This window comes from Cryptomeria japonica, chromosome 8 (genome assembly GCF_030272615.1).
Source record: "Cryptomeria japonica chromosome 8, Sugi_1.0, whole genome shotgun sequence".
Taxonomy (NCBI): domain Eukaryota; kingdom Viridiplantae; phylum Streptophyta; class Pinopsida; order Cupressales; family Cupressaceae; genus Cryptomeria; species Cryptomeria japonica.
This window is the reverse complement of record NC_081412.1, coordinates 96,060,954-96,081,784: the sequence shown is the minus strand read 5'-3', so window position 1 is coordinate 96,081,784 and position 20,831 is coordinate 96,060,954.

The following is a 20,831-nucleotide window of genomic DNA, read 5'->3' as shown; positions in this document are numbered from 1 at the left end:
ACTCTTCAAGTTGCCTCAAGTTCTTTTCATCCAACCAGTTCACAACCAACTCTTCCTCCATCGGTAGGTTTATAACCAGCTCTAATACCACTTGATGCAGACAAGGTAGGGAGATCCAATGAAGGACAACCCTTCCTTGTAGCCTATAACACAATCACCATGAAAGATAGTGGTAACCGAATGACACAACACATGATATAACTAGGGAGAACAGAAAAGAGAAATCCTTATAATAGTTTAATGAATTACATATGTACTCAGGCTTTACACATGTTGGACCGCAGCCCAGGATTACAAAAAAAATCTTGCAACTCAAATATATGATCCGGAAATCATTTTCTCAATAATTCGGCCTTTGGTAACAGTCTGCATTGATCCAGACCTCAGTCCATTCGGATCAGAATCTCTCTGGAAACTACATCTATTCTGAATCTTTTCTTCTGCGGACCTGCGTCATCTCAAATCAATCTCCTACCTTCCTCTTTATACCCTCCGCAAGCAACAACTCGATCAAGTCGGCCAAAGATCCATCGGTTCATAATGAAACATGCAAACAATAATATGTCGGCCCAAATCACCAAGAACATCTCCAACAATGCTTAGAACTTCGTGCAAACCTCCAAGAACATCGATCAGGTCCAAAACAACATCTCCCAATGATCTGCAAGTTACGGAAACCATTTGCAACCCAATTCTACTTCGCTCGACATATTGCAAGACCAACTAGTAAGAACACACCAATAGTGAACCAATGTTGGAATTGATATCTCACCAGAAGATAATCCAAATATCATGAATCTCGAATATGTTGAAGACAATGATCTCCAGATGCTAAATCCAAATCCGCAACTCTAAACTGTCAATCATGAAGAAATGCAACAATCTCCAAGCAACTCCACTGCTAACTACTCCAACCAGATGAGCTACTCAGATGCTCCTACATCACCAAAGGTGTATATTGTAGCAACTTAAATCCTTGTAACACACCCACTATTGAGTCATTGGATTGAAATTATAAGATTGGTAAAAATACTTCGCATAGACACTCACCACATGAAACATCTCATCAATATATGGGGTCTTGGATTCTAGGAAGAAGATCCTATTTTTCTTTGGGCACATCATAAACTGTTGCTTGGCTTTCTTGGACAATGTAAACCAGTCCTTTGGGCAATGCATAACATGCAATTTGGTGGCCAAGTTCATGAATAGAAATTTTTGCTCCTTTTCTCCCTCTACATACCATACCTTATTATGAAATATTGTAGGGGACTCTTAGAATAATTTCTCTCACTGTGTCTTTTGATAATCACTCAAAGTGATCCATAAAATTCTAGATTCAATTCCTCAATGAGAGCTTCATCATATGCCAAACAAAACACTTTATTTTTTTGCCACAATTAATAGAATAATAACTCAAAAATAGAATTAAAAAAATGATAATTATGCGAGAGGCATATTACACTCACATATGGATGCAAAAACCTCCATAAAAAAAAAACTATTCACATTAAATTGGACGGGTTTGATAGAGTACAATGCATAAAATAAGAATGGTATTTGTTTTTTCCCTTTAAAACTGATTTAAATCTTTGCCTTATATTTTTTTTGGACTTAAATAATTTATTGCTTTAGAGCTTTTGTTCTTACTCACTTATCAATGCAAATATAAATCAAACTCACCTCAATAAATAAAACTATTCACATTAAATATGAGGGGTTTGTGACAGTAAAATGCATGAAATAATTACACTCCATATGGGTGAAAATATTTTCCTAAACAAAAATTATCCACATTAAATTGAATGGGTTTGCTAGAGTAAAATGCATAAAATAAGAATACTATTTGTTTTTACCCTTTAAAACTGATTTATTATATTCTTTATTAGAGTTACGTATTTTATTGATTTAAAGCTTTTGTTATTTCTCACAGATTTAAATCAAACTCCCCTCCATAAATAAAAACTATTCACATTAAATTATGGGGGCTTGTCATAATAAAATGCTTAAAATAAGAATGGTATGTGTTTTTTTTCTTTAAAATTGAATTATATTTTTTTATTGGACTCATGCTTTTTTTTCCTTTAAATTTTTTGTTCTTTTTTAACCTATGAATGTGTATTTAAATGAAGAAATAAACACAATTTCACATAGCCCATTTCTAATCTCAGCAAGACCATTTAGCAGCTCACTAGGCACAATTTGGACACTTGATTGAATAAGGTATGTAGGTGATACAATTTTCTACCATGTTTTTTTTGTATGTATTGTGTAACAATTTCACACAGCCCATTTCTAATCTCAGCAAGACCATTTAGCAGCTCACTATGCACAATTTGGACACTTGATTGAATAAGGTATGTATGTGTTTTCTACCAAGTTTTTCTTGTATGTATTGTGTAATTTTATCTTTGTTTTATATATGGTGATTTATGTTTAACCTATAGCTTTTTGGTAGGCAACAAGAATTTTTTTGGATTTTTTTTTGTGTAAAATACTTTTGAATGTTATAATCAGCCAATGTTCTACCATCTTCAAGATGTTTTAAGAGTTTGAGTAGTGGAAAAGGAGGTCTTGGGAATCTGAAGAATTTATCAGACATGTTTGAACACAAAACCAAACCTTGACATCGATATTTCTTTTTTGATCGATAAAGGACAGAACCAAAAATATTAATAGTAAGGAGTTAATGTTAAAAAAATACATGTGTATTTAAAGTTTGCCATCCCTTCTAGGCCTTCCCTAGAACTAGAAAATTAGAAATGAAAGCATTATCCCTTATTGAAGCTATTTTCATCCCACTAAAATTCAAGAAATTTCATCAGAAGATATTACAGAAGACATCTTATCTTCCTCCACACTATGAGATTATCATCATGACGTCTACATACAAATTTTTCATAAAGTCTAATCAAGAAATTTAAATTCAAAACATCAAAAAAATTCTTATCTTTCTTTTTTCTTGTATCAAATTCTGCCCCTAGGCAAGAGACCCGGAATGGAAGTTGTGCTGACCACTACCACGACCATGACCACGTTCTAAACCCCAACCTCTGACTCGCCCACAACCTCGTCCATGTCCATGGCTTCTCTGTGGGCCAGCTAGTTCATCTCCACTTCAGTAGGGAGGCTCATTCTCTTCTTTAAGAATAAGGAAGCCATTTATTATGGCAAATTCCCTGAACTCTCCCTCCCTTTCAGAGTCTTCAGCATCATCAAATAAGAACTTCCATTTTAGAAACTTGAACGTAATTGAAACAATAGCCCTATGTCTCATAAGGGTTGGACCTCTGAGATCCAAGAGAAAGGAGTCGAAGGTGATTGTTTCTCCCGGGTCTGTTATTAATTCCAGGTCCCCAGGTCACGGTAAACCAATCCCATGTAATGCATACTTTAAGGCTTTTTCTAGACCAACTAGTAAATCTGGATCAAATATATGAGATTCTAGCTCTTTTACCTCTTCCTTGGAGACATTATTGTTCAGCAAGGAGGCCACGAATCTAGAATAAATTTGAGTATTGTCCCTAGAATACTAATTTTTGTCCAAAAGTCCCCGTCCTAGAACCATTTTCACTGCCACTGCGACCAGAGGCTCAGTGTTGTTGATGAGTCGCTTCAATCTCTAGTCTGAGATTTCCTTGAAGGTGGATTGATGGTTTGGACTAGTCAAAGACATCAAAGTATCTACTATGAAACACAATACTAGGTCAGGGAATTCCCTGATGATAAATCTTGAAGAGCCAACCATTAGTAATTGTCCAGAGCAAGATTATACTGTTCACTCTCCCAGGACCAAGCCAGGCGTCTAAATTTGAGAGAACGCGACCAAGAAAGAAAGGATGAAGGGAAAAAATGAGGAGATGAACCCTAATTGATTTACAATTTTGAAAAGACTACCCTCATTAATGAGATCATTCGTCACCCTGATGTCTACCTGCCACTTTTAAAATAGTGTTTTCCTTGAAAAAATCTACCCATGGGAAGCAAAAAGGCGGCACAAAATCATCTCCCAGTTTGAATTGGATTATCTTTGATCATCTTCTATGCCAAGAGGTTGATATTATTGCCTCGTAGCTGGATACAGTTAATCTTTCCGAACTTCAAGATACACTTGCTTAGATTGCTTGAGATCTTGGCGAGCTACCTAATTGGTAGTCGTGTCCTTGCCATTTAATACTGCCCGACTGAAGTTATTAAGGCTGGGGAACAATCGATGCCACCAAATTTGGTGTCTTCACCCACCACATTTAAATAGTATTTTAGCTAAGTTTTTATCAACTTAAAACTGGATGAAGAAAAAGATGTCTAAATACCGCTAACTGGTGTTGGGGGGAGAAAGGAAGAATAATTGTCCTTGGATCTCATTGAAATTTTCTAACATTTTCAAGTACTTACTTGAATGTCCCCTGTCATAGATCATTTGTGCTGATTATGAAGTGACCTCAACTTCCAGCTCGACATAGAGAAGGACATGTCCATATGAAGAATGAGTTGGCATCATAGTTGGATTTACTACGACCAGCCGTTAAAATTTACTCAGCGGAATAAAAAATCAAGTTCAAAATTCAAAATTAGAGCAACCCTTTGCATAGGTTTGGTTGAGCTCCCTTACTACCCGTTGAAATTATTTGATCTTTGTAATAAGTGGAGTTGTGGGAGGAAATATTACTCCTTATGATATCTGACTATAGTGGGAGAAAAAAAGTTTGAAGGTCTGTCTTCACATTAAAGAGCCAAGATGAATACTACCAGGCCACTCAGAAAAGAGTCATCATTGATTCTTATATTCCTTAAATTCATCGGCCCAACATCTCAAATTCAACCCTTCTTATGCTAATTTGGAGAGAGAATCTGCTTTTGAATTTGCTTCCCTGTAAATATGCCTGCATCAAAAGTTTTTAAATATTTCCAAAGTTGATAAAAAAATTCCAAAAATGCTTGCAATCTCTAGTTGGGGGTTCTTGTTGTTTTAATAGCATTGATAGCAATTCCAAAATCCCCTTTAGTTTCAAGATTCTTAATTCCTCTCTTGAAGCATTCGATGAGGCCCAATAAGAGAGCATTGAATTTTGCAATGTTGTTGGTATCAGGAAGATTGGGGATAACTAATTTGCCTTTAATGATTCCTTTGTGATCTCTGATACCACATCCAACACCAGAAGTTCTTGGACCTTTCCTTTTGATGCACCATCGAAGTTTAGTTTTAGGCATCCTATCTTAGGGGGGTCCAAACAGCACAATTTCTTTCAAGATCCTTCTTCCCTATAAATGGAGGGACTTTAATGCTATTACATTTGAATCTAGTCCTGCCATCCCAATCTGTGAGTTCTTTTTTGGTGTTGGAATTAAAAACTAACGTACATTTGATGTTCTCCACAATTGAGCTTTCAATAGAATTGAGAGTTGATTCTAATTTCCTTGCTTTGTTGTCAAAAAGTATCTTGTTGTGTTATTTCCATACTTCCCATATGAGGCTAGAAGGACTGATTTCCCATAGAGGACTGAGTAGACCATCATTTGGTTTAATTGGCCAACCTTGAAAGAGGGAGACAATATCATTGGGGAGAGAAGTGATCCACTCTATGTTGGCACGCAACCATCTCCAACACTTGGCTGAGAAAGGGCAATTGAGAAGGAGATGATCTACAGTTTCCTCGTGTGCTTTGCACAAAGGACACATCTTGAAGGGCCCTCAAAATCCATTTTCTTGAATTTCTCATTTGTTAAAATTTTCTATTTAGTTGCTAGCCAAGCGAAAACCCTAGCTTTTAGATTTAGTTTACTACTCCAAAAGAGTTTTTGTGGGATTCCTAGAGCATTGTATTTACCTAATCTAGAGGGAGTCCATATAAGTGAATCCTTACCATTTTTAAAAACCAATTGTCTATCCTTGATAGTCTCTAGGAGTTGATCAATTTCATTAGAATGGAGAGGGAGACCTTTGAAACTCTTCCAAGACCATCCAAAATTAGAATCCTCCTCTGAGAATACTACATAATCTCTAATGTGGATACCCCAATTTATTTTTTATTTTTATTTTTTGGGGGGGGTGGTAAAAGAGGCAAGCCACTATAATATAATATTAATAATTATTAAATATTTACATAACTGGTTCAAAAGAGCATACCAGCAAGAAAGAAACAACAAGAAAACCTATGGTTATAGCTCAGATGGTAAGAAAAAAAAACAACCCTGTCCTATGATTGATGGTTATAAGGATCCATCATTAGCTTACAAAAGAAAATGGCAATATAATCTCCTGGAAGAGAAAAATCGGTGAGACACTTGAGATGTCTTAGCGATGGGTAGTTTATCTCTAAAGGATCAAAGTGATCTCAGATTGGTGATATGTATACTCGATCTTGCCGATTGGGACTTTCGGTGTGACCTAGACTATCGATGTGAGTTTTCTCTCACATCGATGCTAATAGTCTAGCCAATAAGTTATGTTGAGGAGACTCTTTCTGATCTAGGGCATCGGTGTGACATTGGTCTTCGGTAAGACCTGAGAATATTGGCCTGACAGTTGAAGTCTTATAGATGGATTTGTTCATGTTGAACATCGATGTGACTTTTGTCGATGAGTCGATGTCTAGCCGATAAGTTATGTCAGGCAGACTCTTGCCAATCTAGGGCATCGATGTGACAATGGTCTTTGGTAAGACCTGATAATGTTGGACCGTAGTTGAAGTCCTATCGATGGATTTGTTCTTATTGAACGACTTTTGTCGATGATTTCATTTGGACTGTTGATGACTTGTTGGTCATCGAGGTGACTTGTGACTTCGATGAGACATTTCGAGCTCCTATCAATGGTTGTTCTCTTGTCGCTAAGGCTGACAGTGAGATCGATATAACTCTTGCCGATTCTCATGGTCTTAGTGTTTCTTAAAGGAAGTCAAGGAGACTTGGGCTATCAGTATGAGATCTCAGAGGTATGCTGATAACGTTCCTCTTGCCGATGAACTTGAAGATGGACTATGTTTTGTATGTTGCCTGAACAAAGACTTCAATGATGGAATAAATATAAAGATGTAGAGAATCCTCAAACTACTTGCCACAACAGGATGGATGTAATAAATCTTTTCAAACCATATTGAGCCTTAACGCTATGATTGACAATCTTCCAATTTACTGGGAATGAGCAATATGATATAAGCCTAAATATTAACTCTGAAAACCTTTGACTTTTGGAATATGTGATGAAGAATGCAGAACTTGAAGTCCATAAATTGTGGGGTTGCACATGTGAGAGATTGTAATCCCACCCAAGAAAGGATAGGAGGCATGATTGAATTAGAAAACAAAGGACGTTGGCGTAAGCAGTTCCAAATATGCCAAATTTAAAAACCTGTATACTCACATATTTGAGAGTACATGGAAAGCTTGAGTGATAAGCGTGAGAACCATGGAAAAAAAGAGTACCGCTGAAGTCAAACAAGGATCCACCACCTGTATATTCACACGTGATATTTGCAGGAAAAATTAAGAAATAGCTACTAATGTATAAAGATAATTGCATCACATGGGTGGATAAGTCCAATCAAATTAATTTTAAAACAATCCATGTGCCAACATTCATTTGTTAATTTCATGTTTACCTTAACTATCCGTTTGTTGATGGGGAAGATCATTTTGTAACTTTGACATGACTTGGGAATCATTATGTACATCCTCTTCAGAAATAATTGTTTCTACATGGGTCAGATTGCAACCACAATTAGCCACGTAAATTTCTATAGTATTGGCTTTCCTATAGCAATGGACTATAGAGTATTGTTCCATATTTGAAATGATGGTCTTTATGTCCTGCATAGTATATTTTATTTTCCAATTTGTTACTTCTGGACTTTTGCAAGTTATAACCATGTTCATTGAATCCCCTTCTATTTCAATTTTCTGCAAATGTAGAGAGATAGCTAGTTGAAGACCTAATAAGAGAGCTTGAGCTTCAACAACACTGTTTGTGCCATCAGGGATTCTTTCAAATCCTCCTTTGATCAAGCCCCCCAAATGATCTCTAATTACAAAACCAATACCAAAAACTCTTGGATTCCCCTTTGTTGCTCCATCAAAGTTTAGCTTGAGAAAGCCTTTTGATGGTACCTTCCATCTAATTTCTTTTCTATTAATAGGATTGATCATGTTAAACATTAAACTCCCCTTGAATGGAAGAGATAAATTCTTCCATTGCGATAGAACTAAATTATCCCATGATGTAAAAGGAAAGCTCAAATTTTTTATTTTTGTAACATGAGCCTTTATCGTTTCTACTATTGTTTTCTCCATCTTTGAGATCATGTGATGAATATCATTAGATTTATTTCTAAAGATTCTTTGATTTCTTTCCCACCAAATGTTCCATGCTAACACTACAAGAGAAATAGTCCATATGCGTGTAAAAAATGAATCATAGAATAGAACATGCCAAGAATTAAACAACAGTGGAAAAGAGGAATGTAGAGGTGTGTACAAAAGTAGTTTTCATTTGAGCCACTCCCAATACTAAGAGGCAAAAGAACAGTGAAGAAAAAGGTGATCCATAGTTTCAGTTTCTTGTTGACAAAAAACACAGTTAAATGGTTGCGCTATGCCAAGCGTAGATAATTTGTTACTGGTTAACACTCTATTTTTTAGTGCAAGCCATAAAAATGCCCCTGCCTTTTGCAAGCCTTTAGTAGCCCAACCAAACTAATATCTTCTCAAAGGGATGTTGTTGTCCTTATGAACTAGATGCTTATAACCTTATTTTACTGAATAAGACCATGTTGATGATGGTAACCCAATAAGTTTATCTTCGATGTTTTTGTAGTGGGTAACTCTTTTCTCTAACTCAGAAGTTAAGATCTATCTTTGATTCAACGAAATGTCTGACAACTAAAAATCCTTTCATATTGTCCTAAAAACTCCTACTAACTAAAGAGTGAAGCAGTATTTAACTTTCTCACCCCAATCCTCTTAAGGATTGATTTAATTTCAATAAGTTCACCATATTTGTTTAAGGGTGGAAAACCATTCCATGAATCTTCCCAAAAATTTGCCTTACATCCATTATGAACAACCCATGAAAGGTGTGGAATAAATAGATGTCTACAAGAGAGCATAAAATTCCACATCTGAGAGCCCTTTGGAGGATTTGCAATTGTGAAAATTCTTTTCAGCTCAAAATAATCTAAGTATTTTTCTGTTAGAATTACGGCCCATAAATAATCATGCCTGTCACAAAATTTTCACAACAATTAGCTCCCAAAGCTTTATTTCGCTTGCTTAAATCATGAATTCCAGCTCCACCAAGGCATTTGTCAATACATACTTTTTCCCAGGATAACAAATGAATTTTGTTTTGAGGTGTCTTATTTCCTTTTCATAAGAAATTTTTTAAAATAATTTATATTTCTTCTCTAATCACATTTGGCATTGGTAAGATTGTCATGATGTAATTTGGAATTGTTGCCAACACCACCTTGATAAGTAGAATTCTCCCTACCAAAGATAGCCAATAATTTTTCCAAGAAAAAATTCTACTTTGAATGGAGGATACAATATTAGCCCAAAAAGATTTCTTATTCGCTCCTGCAAAAAGAGGGATGCCAAGATATTTGCAAGGAAGCGAATCTAGTTTGAAGCCGAGAGCATTTGTTAATTTTGCGGAAATCAAGTGAGAGCAGTTTAAAAAGAAGACTTTAGATTTCAATGCATTTATCTTCTAACCTGATACCAAATAGTATAAATCAAACACCTCTTTAATTACTTTTATTTATCTCATAGAAGGATCTCCAAATAGAATGCTATCATCTGCAAATAAAATATGGGTAACATCAATATTTGATTCTAGTAATTGAATGCCTCTCCGTAAATCAATAGAATGTTGTGTTGTAATCATTCTACTAAGAGCCTCAACCATCATGATAAAAAACAATGGGGATAGAGGATCACCTTGACAAACTCCTTGGAAAGGTGAAAAGAAACCAGTTGGGTTGCCATTAATCAATACGGAAAATTTGGCTCCTGATAAACAAGAGAGGACCCATTTCCACCATTTTGGATTAAAAGCAAATCAAAGAAGGACTTGATATAAAAATTCCCATCTAACCTTATCATAACCATTCATCATATCCAACTTAATCAGCATGAATTCTTTTTTCCATTCTATAACAGAATGAATAACTTCGTGAGCTCCTAGTGCACCTTTTGAAGTTTCCTTACCTGGAACAAAACCACCTTGCTGCCGTGAAATGATTCTAGGAATCAGTTTTGTCAGCCTCAGTGAAATTGCTTTTGTAACAATTTTGTAGATAGTGTTACATAATTCAATGGGCCCAAATTATGCGAAGGATAAAGGAGCAACCACTTTAGGAATAAGAGAAATATGAGAAGTATTGAATTGTTTCAACATATTGTCATGAATCCTAGATTTCTCAACAACTCGTAAAATATCTAATCCCATAAAACTCCAACATTTTTGGAAAAAAAGTGTTGTATATCCTTCATGTCCTGGAGCTTTATCTAGATGCATAGAAAAAATCACCTCTTTTATTTCATCCAGGATGAAAGGTTTCATCAAGTCCGCATTATCTGTAGAATTAACCAGAACAAGAATATGTTGTAGTACTTGAGAACATTTATTTGGCAATTGGGGGTCTAAAGTAGAATCTTTAGCAAACAAGTTAGAAAACATTTGGACTCCCTTTGCATGAATTGCTTATGTATCTATCAAGAGATTCCCTGAAGAATCCTTGATTTGAAAGATTATATTAGTGACCCTTTTCATTTTGGCAGAAGCATGAAGTTTTTTTGTGTTTCTATCCCCATCTTGTAGCCATAACTCCTGAGATTTTTGCCTCTAAGAAATTTCTTCCTTTTGAAGGATGTCTTCTAGTTGCTCCTTTAGTTGATTCTGTCTAAAGAAAGAAGTCCCATTCATACCATTAGAAATAATTTTTTCATTAAGGATTGCAATACTTTCTTCGATTTGAGCCTTTTGTTTGAAAATATTCTTAAAGACATGAACATTCCAATGTTTAATTTTTGCCTTTAACCATTGTAGCTTCCTAGCAAACTGAAACATTCTTGAGCCTAGAAACAAAGGAGAATCAATCCACCATTCACGAAGAAGCCGCAGGAAAGTGATATCCCGAAACCACATTTTCTCAACCTTAAAAGCTCTCACTGACTTACGAACCCAAGGAGCAAGAGAAGTCGTGATTTGAATTGCAAAATGATTCAAACTAGTAAGAGGCGGAATTTGTGCTACCGGAAGACCAAAATTAAGAAACCATGTTGGATTTACAAAAAATCTATCCAAGTGTTCAGCAATGGTTAAAAAACCAGAACGCTTATTGGTCCACATGACATTCTCATTATTGGGAATGCAATCTTTTAAAGCAATCTGGGAAACAAAGTTATTAAATTCTTCCAGAGATTTGAGAGGAGGAATAATGCTTCCTGTTTTATCTTTGAGAGATAAAATTGCATTAAAATAACTAGCTACAATTACTGGTAAATCAGCGACATTTGCTAAAACATTTGATAGTGATTCCCAAACATGTTTCTTCCCCGATGTATGACTTGGTCCATATATTGCTATAATTTGAAATGTTGCATTAAAAGATGTGACCAATACATGAATAAAATTGGCTTGTACTAATATGGTAGAAATTTGCACACTAGTTTCTTTACAAAGTATTTATAAACCCCCCGATGTACCCAGAGATTGAGATGCACTAAATTTCCAGTTCTTCCAATTCTTAAAAGGCTGATCTTGGGAGAAAGAAGAAAATTTTGTTTCCTGTAACAATAAGATATCTGCCCCACATTTGTCTAACTTAGACCTAATAAGGCATCTCTTGTTAGGGGCATTTAAGCCCCTAACATTCCAATTAGCAATGTTCATCTTTGGCCCGAAGAATCAGACACTCTCCTCGGGCTTAATTTTTCATCCAATGTGGATTAGATAGCTACTCGAACTTCTTCCTTAGTTTTCTTTATTGTTTTCTTCTTCTTTGGTTGCCTACCTACTCTACCTCTCCCCTTCTTAGAAGTGGGTATCCTTTTTAAAGGAGTTTGAGAGATAGAAGATACATTGCACGAATCAGCTGACTTATCCTGACTATGATCAACAAATGTCCAAATCTTGCTCAAAGTGCTAAAAAGAATATTTTGTATTTTCTAGGGTAGAATCAGCCAAGTCTTGGCCAGTGTGTTGAGAAAAAGAGTTCTGATAATGATGATTAGATTCTGGAATATCTTCTATGTAAAGGAGAGAAGATTTGGCAGGTTGCTTTGGGAACTGGGAATAATAATTGAAGAATTGTTGCTTGATATCTAGAAATATATCAAAGAGTATTTTCTTTGGAAGGATAATGGAAGGCAGGCGGCCACTTGAAACTATTTTTGATGGATCAAAGGAAATTTTTCCTTGACCACCCAATCGTTGTCATATTTAGTAACAGATTAGTTGAGCTGAAGTCCAAGTTTTGACATGAACGTTGATCCTGAATTCCCGAGATCTTCTCATCTGGTTTTAGCCAAGTTCTATCATCTTCACATAAATGGATGAATTCCTCTTCCTCTAGAAACTGATTGCATGCTTTAATAAGTTGTTGTTCTATGATATTGTCCAAGTCTCCTTTTAAAAAATGAATTTTAAAATTAGACAAAAAACTCTATTCCTTTGTATATTTGAGGAAAAAGAATGTGAATTATAAGCAATTTGTTTCACTGGTCCAACACAAGAAAAGTTCATCATGAGAATCAGTTTGAGAAAAAATAAAGATAGCTAAAGTTCTATCATCTTCACATAAATGGATGAATTCCTCTTCCTCTAGAAACTGATTGCATGCTTTAATAAGTTGTTGTTCTATGATATTGTCCAAGTCTCCTTTTAAAAAATGAATTTTAAAATTAGACAAAAAACTCTATTCCTTTGTATATTTGAGGAAAAAGAATGTGAATTATAAGCAATTTGTTTCACTGGTCCAACACAAGAAAAGTTCATCATGAGAATCAGTTTGAGAAAAAATAAAGATAGCTAAAGCACCTGATCATCAGACGTATTCACCTCTTGATTCTTATATATTAGCTCCGTCGTCATTTGAGACACATTCTGGACATTACAAGAAATCGGATCTGTCGAATAATCATGACATACATTGATACCCAACTGTTCAGACTTCTTACACTGATATGCGAAGTGACCTAAAGAGTTGGAATGAGATTGAATTGTAATAGGATCATCCTTTAACACACGTTGAATCCAATAACCAAAAGTAGATCGAATTGTCAACTATTTAGGAAACACTTTCTCTAGATCCACTAATAGGCATACCCCAATAGTCCTATCTGTCTCTTCATATGGAACTGGATCATGTTTGAGAAAGATGCCCATCTAATTACCAAAAGATTCAACTAGATATAAATCTTTGTATTCCTAAGACAGATAAGGAAAGGATAACCAAGTCAGGATAAAATTGATATTCTGATTAGATGGATTAAAGTTGGGAATCCATGGAAGGGTAAAAGTCCATTCTCCCTCACAAAACCAATCTTTGTTCCTATGCACATAATCTCTATCCATCTTTGTGGAAAATATAGCAATGAAAAAACCCTCCCCATTATCAATGTAAAAAATACCATACAGATAATGCCAATTAGAGAATCCCCAATTTTTGAAAATGGAAATAGCAAAAACCTTGTGGGGAAACTTACCAATAATGGTTGTTTCTCTGAGAAAATAAATTTGATTTTCCAAAGCATCTTCTGATAATGTGATCGTGTATCTTCCTTCACAGTCTCCTATACCCATATTTGGTAAAATTGGGTTGGATTCTTTATGAGACATCATAGGTTGTTGCTTCTGGACCCATCATTTAATAGGTCCCCGTTATTGAGGATTTATTTCTTGCTTATTTGTTCTAAAGGGAGCTCCTAATGGGATGTTATTAGGAAATGAGGTTAAACCCTTATTCCCTAATCTTGCAGAAAACCCTCGAACACTACCAATTGGAATGTTATTAAGAAAAGACAAAGATGGTTTTCTATTAAAACCATGTTGACAAGAATCCATGGGAATCCATTTTCCATGATTTCAAATGCTAGAAAGAGAAATATTATTGGGGAAGGAGGGACATAAGAGGTTTTACTGAGATGTGTCCACCCTACTATCATCTTCACATATATCAAAAACATCTTGCTTGTCTTGATTTATTGTACGACCTTGAAGAAATAGCACCCAATGAAAGGATGAACATTTTGAAACTGATTGGTCGTTGATCTTGAAACACCAAAACTATGCCATGGCTTCCCCTGCACAATATTTTGAAATCTTCTCATTGAAAATCTCTCGCTCATCCTTCTGCTCATTCTCGTGGATACCCCAATTTTGTTTTAGCCAAGCTCTTATGTTCTGAATTGATATTAGGCTATCTAAACTTGGGTAACCACCCCAAGAATCTTCCCAGAATAGGCATGAAGAACCATCATAAACATCCCAAGAAATATAATCTACCACTAGAACCTGCTCTTGAGTCTAAAATTCCAAATCCTAGACCCCTTAGGCGGATTACTAACTCTCGTGAAATTTCTAGCTTCTCCATCTGTGATGTATTTACCTTGCATTAATCTCACCCATCTTTCTTTTGGATCCTTTATCATTTTCTAGACAAGTTTAGCCCCCAATGCCTAGTTTTGAAGTTGTTGATTACGGATCCCTAAATCACTTGAAGCCTTTAGTTTACAAATTTTATCCCAAGCTATTAGAGCTTTTCTATGCTTCTCCTATGTGTTTTTTCAGAAGAATTTTCTCATTTTCTAAATGATGAAAGCATTCAACCCTGTTGTTAATGCTAGATATGACAAGAGATAAATGGGAAGTGCATATAATTCCCTATAGAATTACCAATCTATCAGCCCATGGGAGTCATTTTCCTTTCCATGAATTGATGCTTTGTTCCATTTTTTATTTCAAAGGGTCCCACAATTTTGAGTTCCTTATAGCTTTGTCTATTGGTATTCCCAAATAGATACATGGGAGACTCATCTTATTACAATTAAAAGTTTACAAGATTCTTCTTTTTATTGGCTGAGGGGTTGAGAAAAAATAGATTTATGATTTCTCCCTATTGATAATCTGACTCGAGGCTTTTCCATATGAAGTTAGGAGGCTTTGGAATTGATCTTATTCTCTAGATTTGGCTGCCCCTAGAAAAATATTATCATTTGCAAACTGTTGGTGTGTGGCAATGAAATTTCTAGTAATCTTAATTCCTTCTAATAACTTTCAATTTTGCATATCTTTTAAAGCTCTACCCAAGGCTTCTGTGATTAAAATGAAGAGAAAAAGTGACATTGGGTCTCCTTGTTTGGTCCCCTTGGATGATGCAAAATAGCCTTCAGGTTTCCCATTTATGAGAATTGAGAATTTTGGAGTTGAGATACATTCAAAAACCCAATTCAACCATTGATTATTGAAGCCAAAACTTCCATTATCTTCATAAAAAATGCCAGTCTACATTATCATATGCCTTTGATATGTTCAATTTTATAATCATCCCAACTTTATTTGTGTTTTGAAGAGTATGGATAGCATCTTGAGCTACAATCACCCCATCTAAGATTGGTCTCCCTAGAACAAACCCTATTTGTTCTTCTAAAATGATATCGTCCATAAGTGGTTTGAGTCTATTAGTCATTACCTTGGAGAGTATTTTTTAGATGGTGTTGCAGAGAGAGATTGGTTTGAAATCCCCCTATCTAACAACATTCTCTTTCTTTGGAATTAGGGCTATGAAGGTATTGTTGATTTCTTTAAGAATATTACCAGATTTTCTTGAGGTTTCTAGAGCTACTACCAAGTTTGTTCCTATAATGTACCAACATTTTTTGAAAAAACCAGTGGGGAAACAATCTCTCTCAAGAGCTTATCAAAAGGAAGCTGGTTGAGGGCCATATAAACTTCTTCCATTGAAATACTTTCATTTAGCCACTTGTTTTGGTCATTGTGATAATTTTGGGAATGACTAAAAGGCGCTTACTTTGTTCCCTTCAATCCAACCCTTCAACATTATTTAGCAAGTTGGTGAAGAATCAAATGATTTATTTTTGAATAGCCTGTGGATCCTCAATGAGTTGATTCCCCTGACCCTCTAACTTGAAAATTATATTTATATTTCTTCTTTGATTAGTAACATAATGAAAAAAATTGTGTTCTTATCTCCTGCTTGAAGCCAACCTTCTCTTGAATTTTAAGCCAGCCTTCTCTTGACTTATGTTTCCAAAAGATTTCTTTTGTAGAGAGAATATCTTTATACTCTGCTAATAGTTCCCTTTCCTTAAATAATTCTTCTTGAAACATACCACCCTTGATTACTTTTTCATTCAACTCCTCCAGTTGGGTTTCCAAATTTATTTTTGATTCAAATATGTTTTTGAAATATTCAACATTCCATTCCAACAATTTTGTCTTGACATATTTCAATTTTAAAACAAAGCAGAAAAGTATAGAGCCTTCAAAAATACCTTCTTTCCACCATTGTTCTATAAGAGGTAGGAAGTTTGAATCCTTCATCCACATATTCTCAAATCTAAATGGTAGTTTTGACAAGTTGGAAGCTCCCTGAAAGTTTTAAAAAACTGGATAATGGTTTGACCCTGAGCATAGTAAGACTTTGCACTCCATGGAGAATGGGAAGGAGGAGAAGTCCCCCATCCAAAAAACTCTATCTATTTTTTTTTGCAATATTGTTGAAACCTAGTCTCTTATTGTTCCAAGTATAGATGTTGCCTCCTGATTCCACCTCAAGAAGACCCTTTCTTTCAACCCAATCATTGAATTTTTGTTGGGATCTTCCAAGCCTAACTAAACCTCCTCTTTTGTCTTTCAGACATCTAATAGCATTGAAATCCCCTCCAATGAACGAGTTCTCATTCTAGTTTTGAGATATCACTCCATCCAAATCTGGCCAAAAGGTGTGCTTAGAGGTCGTAGACACAGGACCATAGACATTGATCAACAAGAAGGAAAAATTTAAAGACAGAATCTTAACCACCACCATCAGCCAGTATTTATCAGAATTTTCTTTTCAGTTATTTTGCTTCCTTGCTTCTCCTTGTAACAAATTATTTAGCTTGTTGAAGATCTTTAGGCTACTATGGTGTTGTGTTTCTCAACTCTCATAGCTACCCTCTCAATTTGTACCAACTAAGGTTTCCACATAATAAGTAGACCCTTGAAAGCACCATCTGCTTGAATTGCAACCTGTTTGAAGCTATTATATCGGTTCCTAAGAACTTCTTCAAAGGATTCTTCTTATTGAAGGTTGAGTTTAGTTTCTTGAAGCATGATGATCTCTACATTAAAAGAATTATTCTTTTGATCAAGCATTTCTTGTTAGAGGCATTGAGGCCCCTAACATTCCAAGTTAGGATTTCATTTCAATTTAGGAAGGGATGATCCCTTCTTTCCTTTCAATATTTGAGTTATCTTGATTTGTCCATCATCCTCTCCCTCTATTGATCGGTACTCACTTAAAGATTTTCTTCCTCTCTTAGGTGAGGCAATACGAAAGTTAGGATAGACAATCAACAAGTCCCACAACAGGCTCTGGATAATCCTCAAATCAGAATGGTGGAGTTAGATAATTTTGTAGATTCTCCCTGCTTGAACCCACCATTGCATTATATCTCTCCTCTCAGGAAGGAACTTATGAAGACAGGGAATATCAATCTTTCTTTACAGATTCCAAATCCCTTTGTTGATTCCCCAAATCTACCATTCACTTCTTTAGACATGGGGATATATTTCAACACTCATGGTCTTGCAAATGACTATATGGAAAATGATGAGGTCCCTGAACAAGTTATGGAAACTCCTCTTGTTTCCCTTTACTCACAAGTGAAAGAAAATAGGAAGTTGGGCATCAAGAAGTTATGATTGTTTGGGATCTTCATAATTTGAAGAAGACCTCCATCAATTTTAGAAGCATTCAATGCTTGTGTTATATCTTCTTTTAGGCTATCTATCTCATAAAGAATTTTTGAGAGGGCTTGCTCATTTAATTTATTTAGATCCATATGACTTTGATTGGTCCCTGCCTTGGCACTCTTGAATCGTTTCATTTTCCTGGTGGCCTTCATAGATAAGGAAAGAAAGGATTTGCAAGTAGCCCATTTAGGGATGGTCCTCTTCTGCACAAGTTTTCTGATTTTGGGACCACCTTCTAAGGACCTAATTCTAGAGGGAGGAGAAGGGCTAAGCATAGGCAAAAAATTTTAAGTCTCTCTATTAGTAGGATTCTGAATATCTATAGAGTGGGAGACCAAAATTTCTTTCCCATTTTGCGGAAAGTCCACCTTATTATTTTCCTTGAATTATAGGCCTTCTCCTGACATTTGCAGTCGAGTATCATTTGCTTGGAATAATGGACCAATTGAGCCTCTTAGAGAGCTACCAGAGATAATATGATCTTTCAGAAGTTATTTGTTAGGGTGTATGTCTGTCAACCTTTTGACTTTTTGCTTCCACCCGCCTACTTCTAAAATGATTTCCAATTCCCCATAAAAACCTAAATCTAAGTCTATTTCTACATAAATATTGGCCACATCCCCCTAATTCCCATTTAGAAAATCCTCTTCTATTCCCAATATTGAGCCTAGCACATCTCCAATCTTCAGGAGGGAATCCACACACCAAAACTCTGAGGGGAGTCCAACCAAACTTAGCCAAATCAAGGATCTCCTAATTATTTAGGTTTGAGGGTCATATCCAAGCTTCCAGTTTAACAAATGGAAGGTGGAACTGAGGTAGAAAATTGGGCTTCCATGGAGTATACAACTTTTTTAGGTTTGAATTTATGCATTCTATGAAGAAAAAATCATTCTTCAAGAAACGAACAAATACCATACCAGGGAAGAATTGAAGCCACTACTCAATGATGCTTTGGTTTCTTCCTTTGATACCACAACATTTTGCAAAGAGGGATCTTTCCTGAAGGCAGCCAATAACAAGGTTTATGTCATATGAAGACAAGACGAAGAGTTTGCTACCAAGTCCTTTCTTTCTTCATTCTTTGGTATTAGACTTTGTTCAAACTCCATCTAGGAAAAGAGATGGCTCACTTCTTCTAAGACCTTTATTCAGTTTGGGGGCATTCCATCACAAGTTTGAGCCTTTCTTCTTTTTCATATCCTAGCATTGACCCAAATTTTTTGTATTATATGGAGGCATTTGGACCCATTGGGCCATTTGTGATAAATCCCCCTACTACTACAAACCCATCCCAAGCTTTCTAAATCGTTTTGTGCCATTAGAGTGTAGTTTTTCCTTGTGTGGGAATCCATTTCTATTTTGGAAGTTTGTGAAACTCTTCTCTTTCTGAATAGGGATCATGTTTGCACCTGTAGAAACTTAATTGGGCCTAATGCTAGGGATTAGTCGAGAAACCAAAAAACCTTGCTTCCAGTGGTGATTGAAATCTAGAGTTTTCTTGTTGATTTTTCAACCCTTGCCCACAATCGTCTTTGTGGAACCTCTCTTTGATTCCTGTCACAGCCATTTCTAATTCCTGAAGAAAATCCCCTGAAGACGCTATTGCTTCTTTGTTTTTTCTCTCTAAGAGCCTTCCATTTGGTTCCCTGCCAACCTTGTTGAGCATGACCAAGATTCATTTTAGGCTAGAAAAAGGGACCAGCGATAGGAAAGGAACGTTGATTATGTAGAGAGATTGACCACCCAGCCATTATTTTCAGACAACCTTGGAATCAATATTAACTTCACTATTAGATTATTAAATATATGTATTTTTTTTTATGGGTTTTTTTTTTTGCATGCATTTTCTTGTTTTTGTTTTTATTTTATGCATTTCTGCCATTGCTTTCGTCCCAACTAGTCTAATAGTTTATTTAATTTTAGCCAAGATTTCTCATGTCTGTCTTTGTGCTTAGTCAATGGTGTTGTTATTTATATATATCCTAATTTGTTTTGTATTTTGTTAAATCACAAAATCAGAGTATCAGAATAGCATGGCAATGGAGTGCATGAATAGTACTCTTCAAGTTTCTCCTGTGAAGGAACTGGAAATTGTTTTTGATATTTTAGGAGGGCAACAAGAATTTGTTGATGAAGCTCTAGCTTTAGAGCTTTTAAGGCCATTGAAAGACCCTAGAAATTCATATACTAAAATATGCTTCAGTAATTGAAGTTTCAATGTTGAGGCTTCTCATGTTGCAAAAGAAATATTGAAGGGTGTACAACTGCAGAGAAATATAAGAGATCGAGACCTTCCAGATTTCATTGCAGGGTAGCCTGAGGCTAAGGATCTTGAGGTCATATTAATATTCTCATCTATTTTACAAGGATGTGTGCTGAGATCCTTGAATCTTTCAGCTAATGCATTGGGTGAGAAGGGTATTAGGGCTTATGGGTCTCTTTTGAAATCTTGGAAACCTTGAAGAACTGTATTTCATGAATAATGGTTTTTTTGTGGAAGCTGCTAAAGCCATCTGTTGAAAGGATTAAAATTTTGCATTTCCATAACAATGTGACAGGTGATGATGGTGTAGAGGCACTTTCAGAGCTTGTAAACAAGTGCATTGCTCTAGAAGATTTTTAATGCTCATCTAGTAGAGTAGGCTCCAATGGTCCAATTTCTTTAGCAAGAGCTCTTAGGGAATGCAGTAGGTTGAGAAGGTTAGATCTGAGGGATAAAATGTTTGAGAAAAATGGTGGGGTTGCTTTGAGGCAATCTATCTCAGGTCATCTGTGTCTCATAGAAGCTTACTTGAGTTATTTGAATTTTGGGGATGAAGGGACAATAGCTCTTGCAAATAGTCTTAGG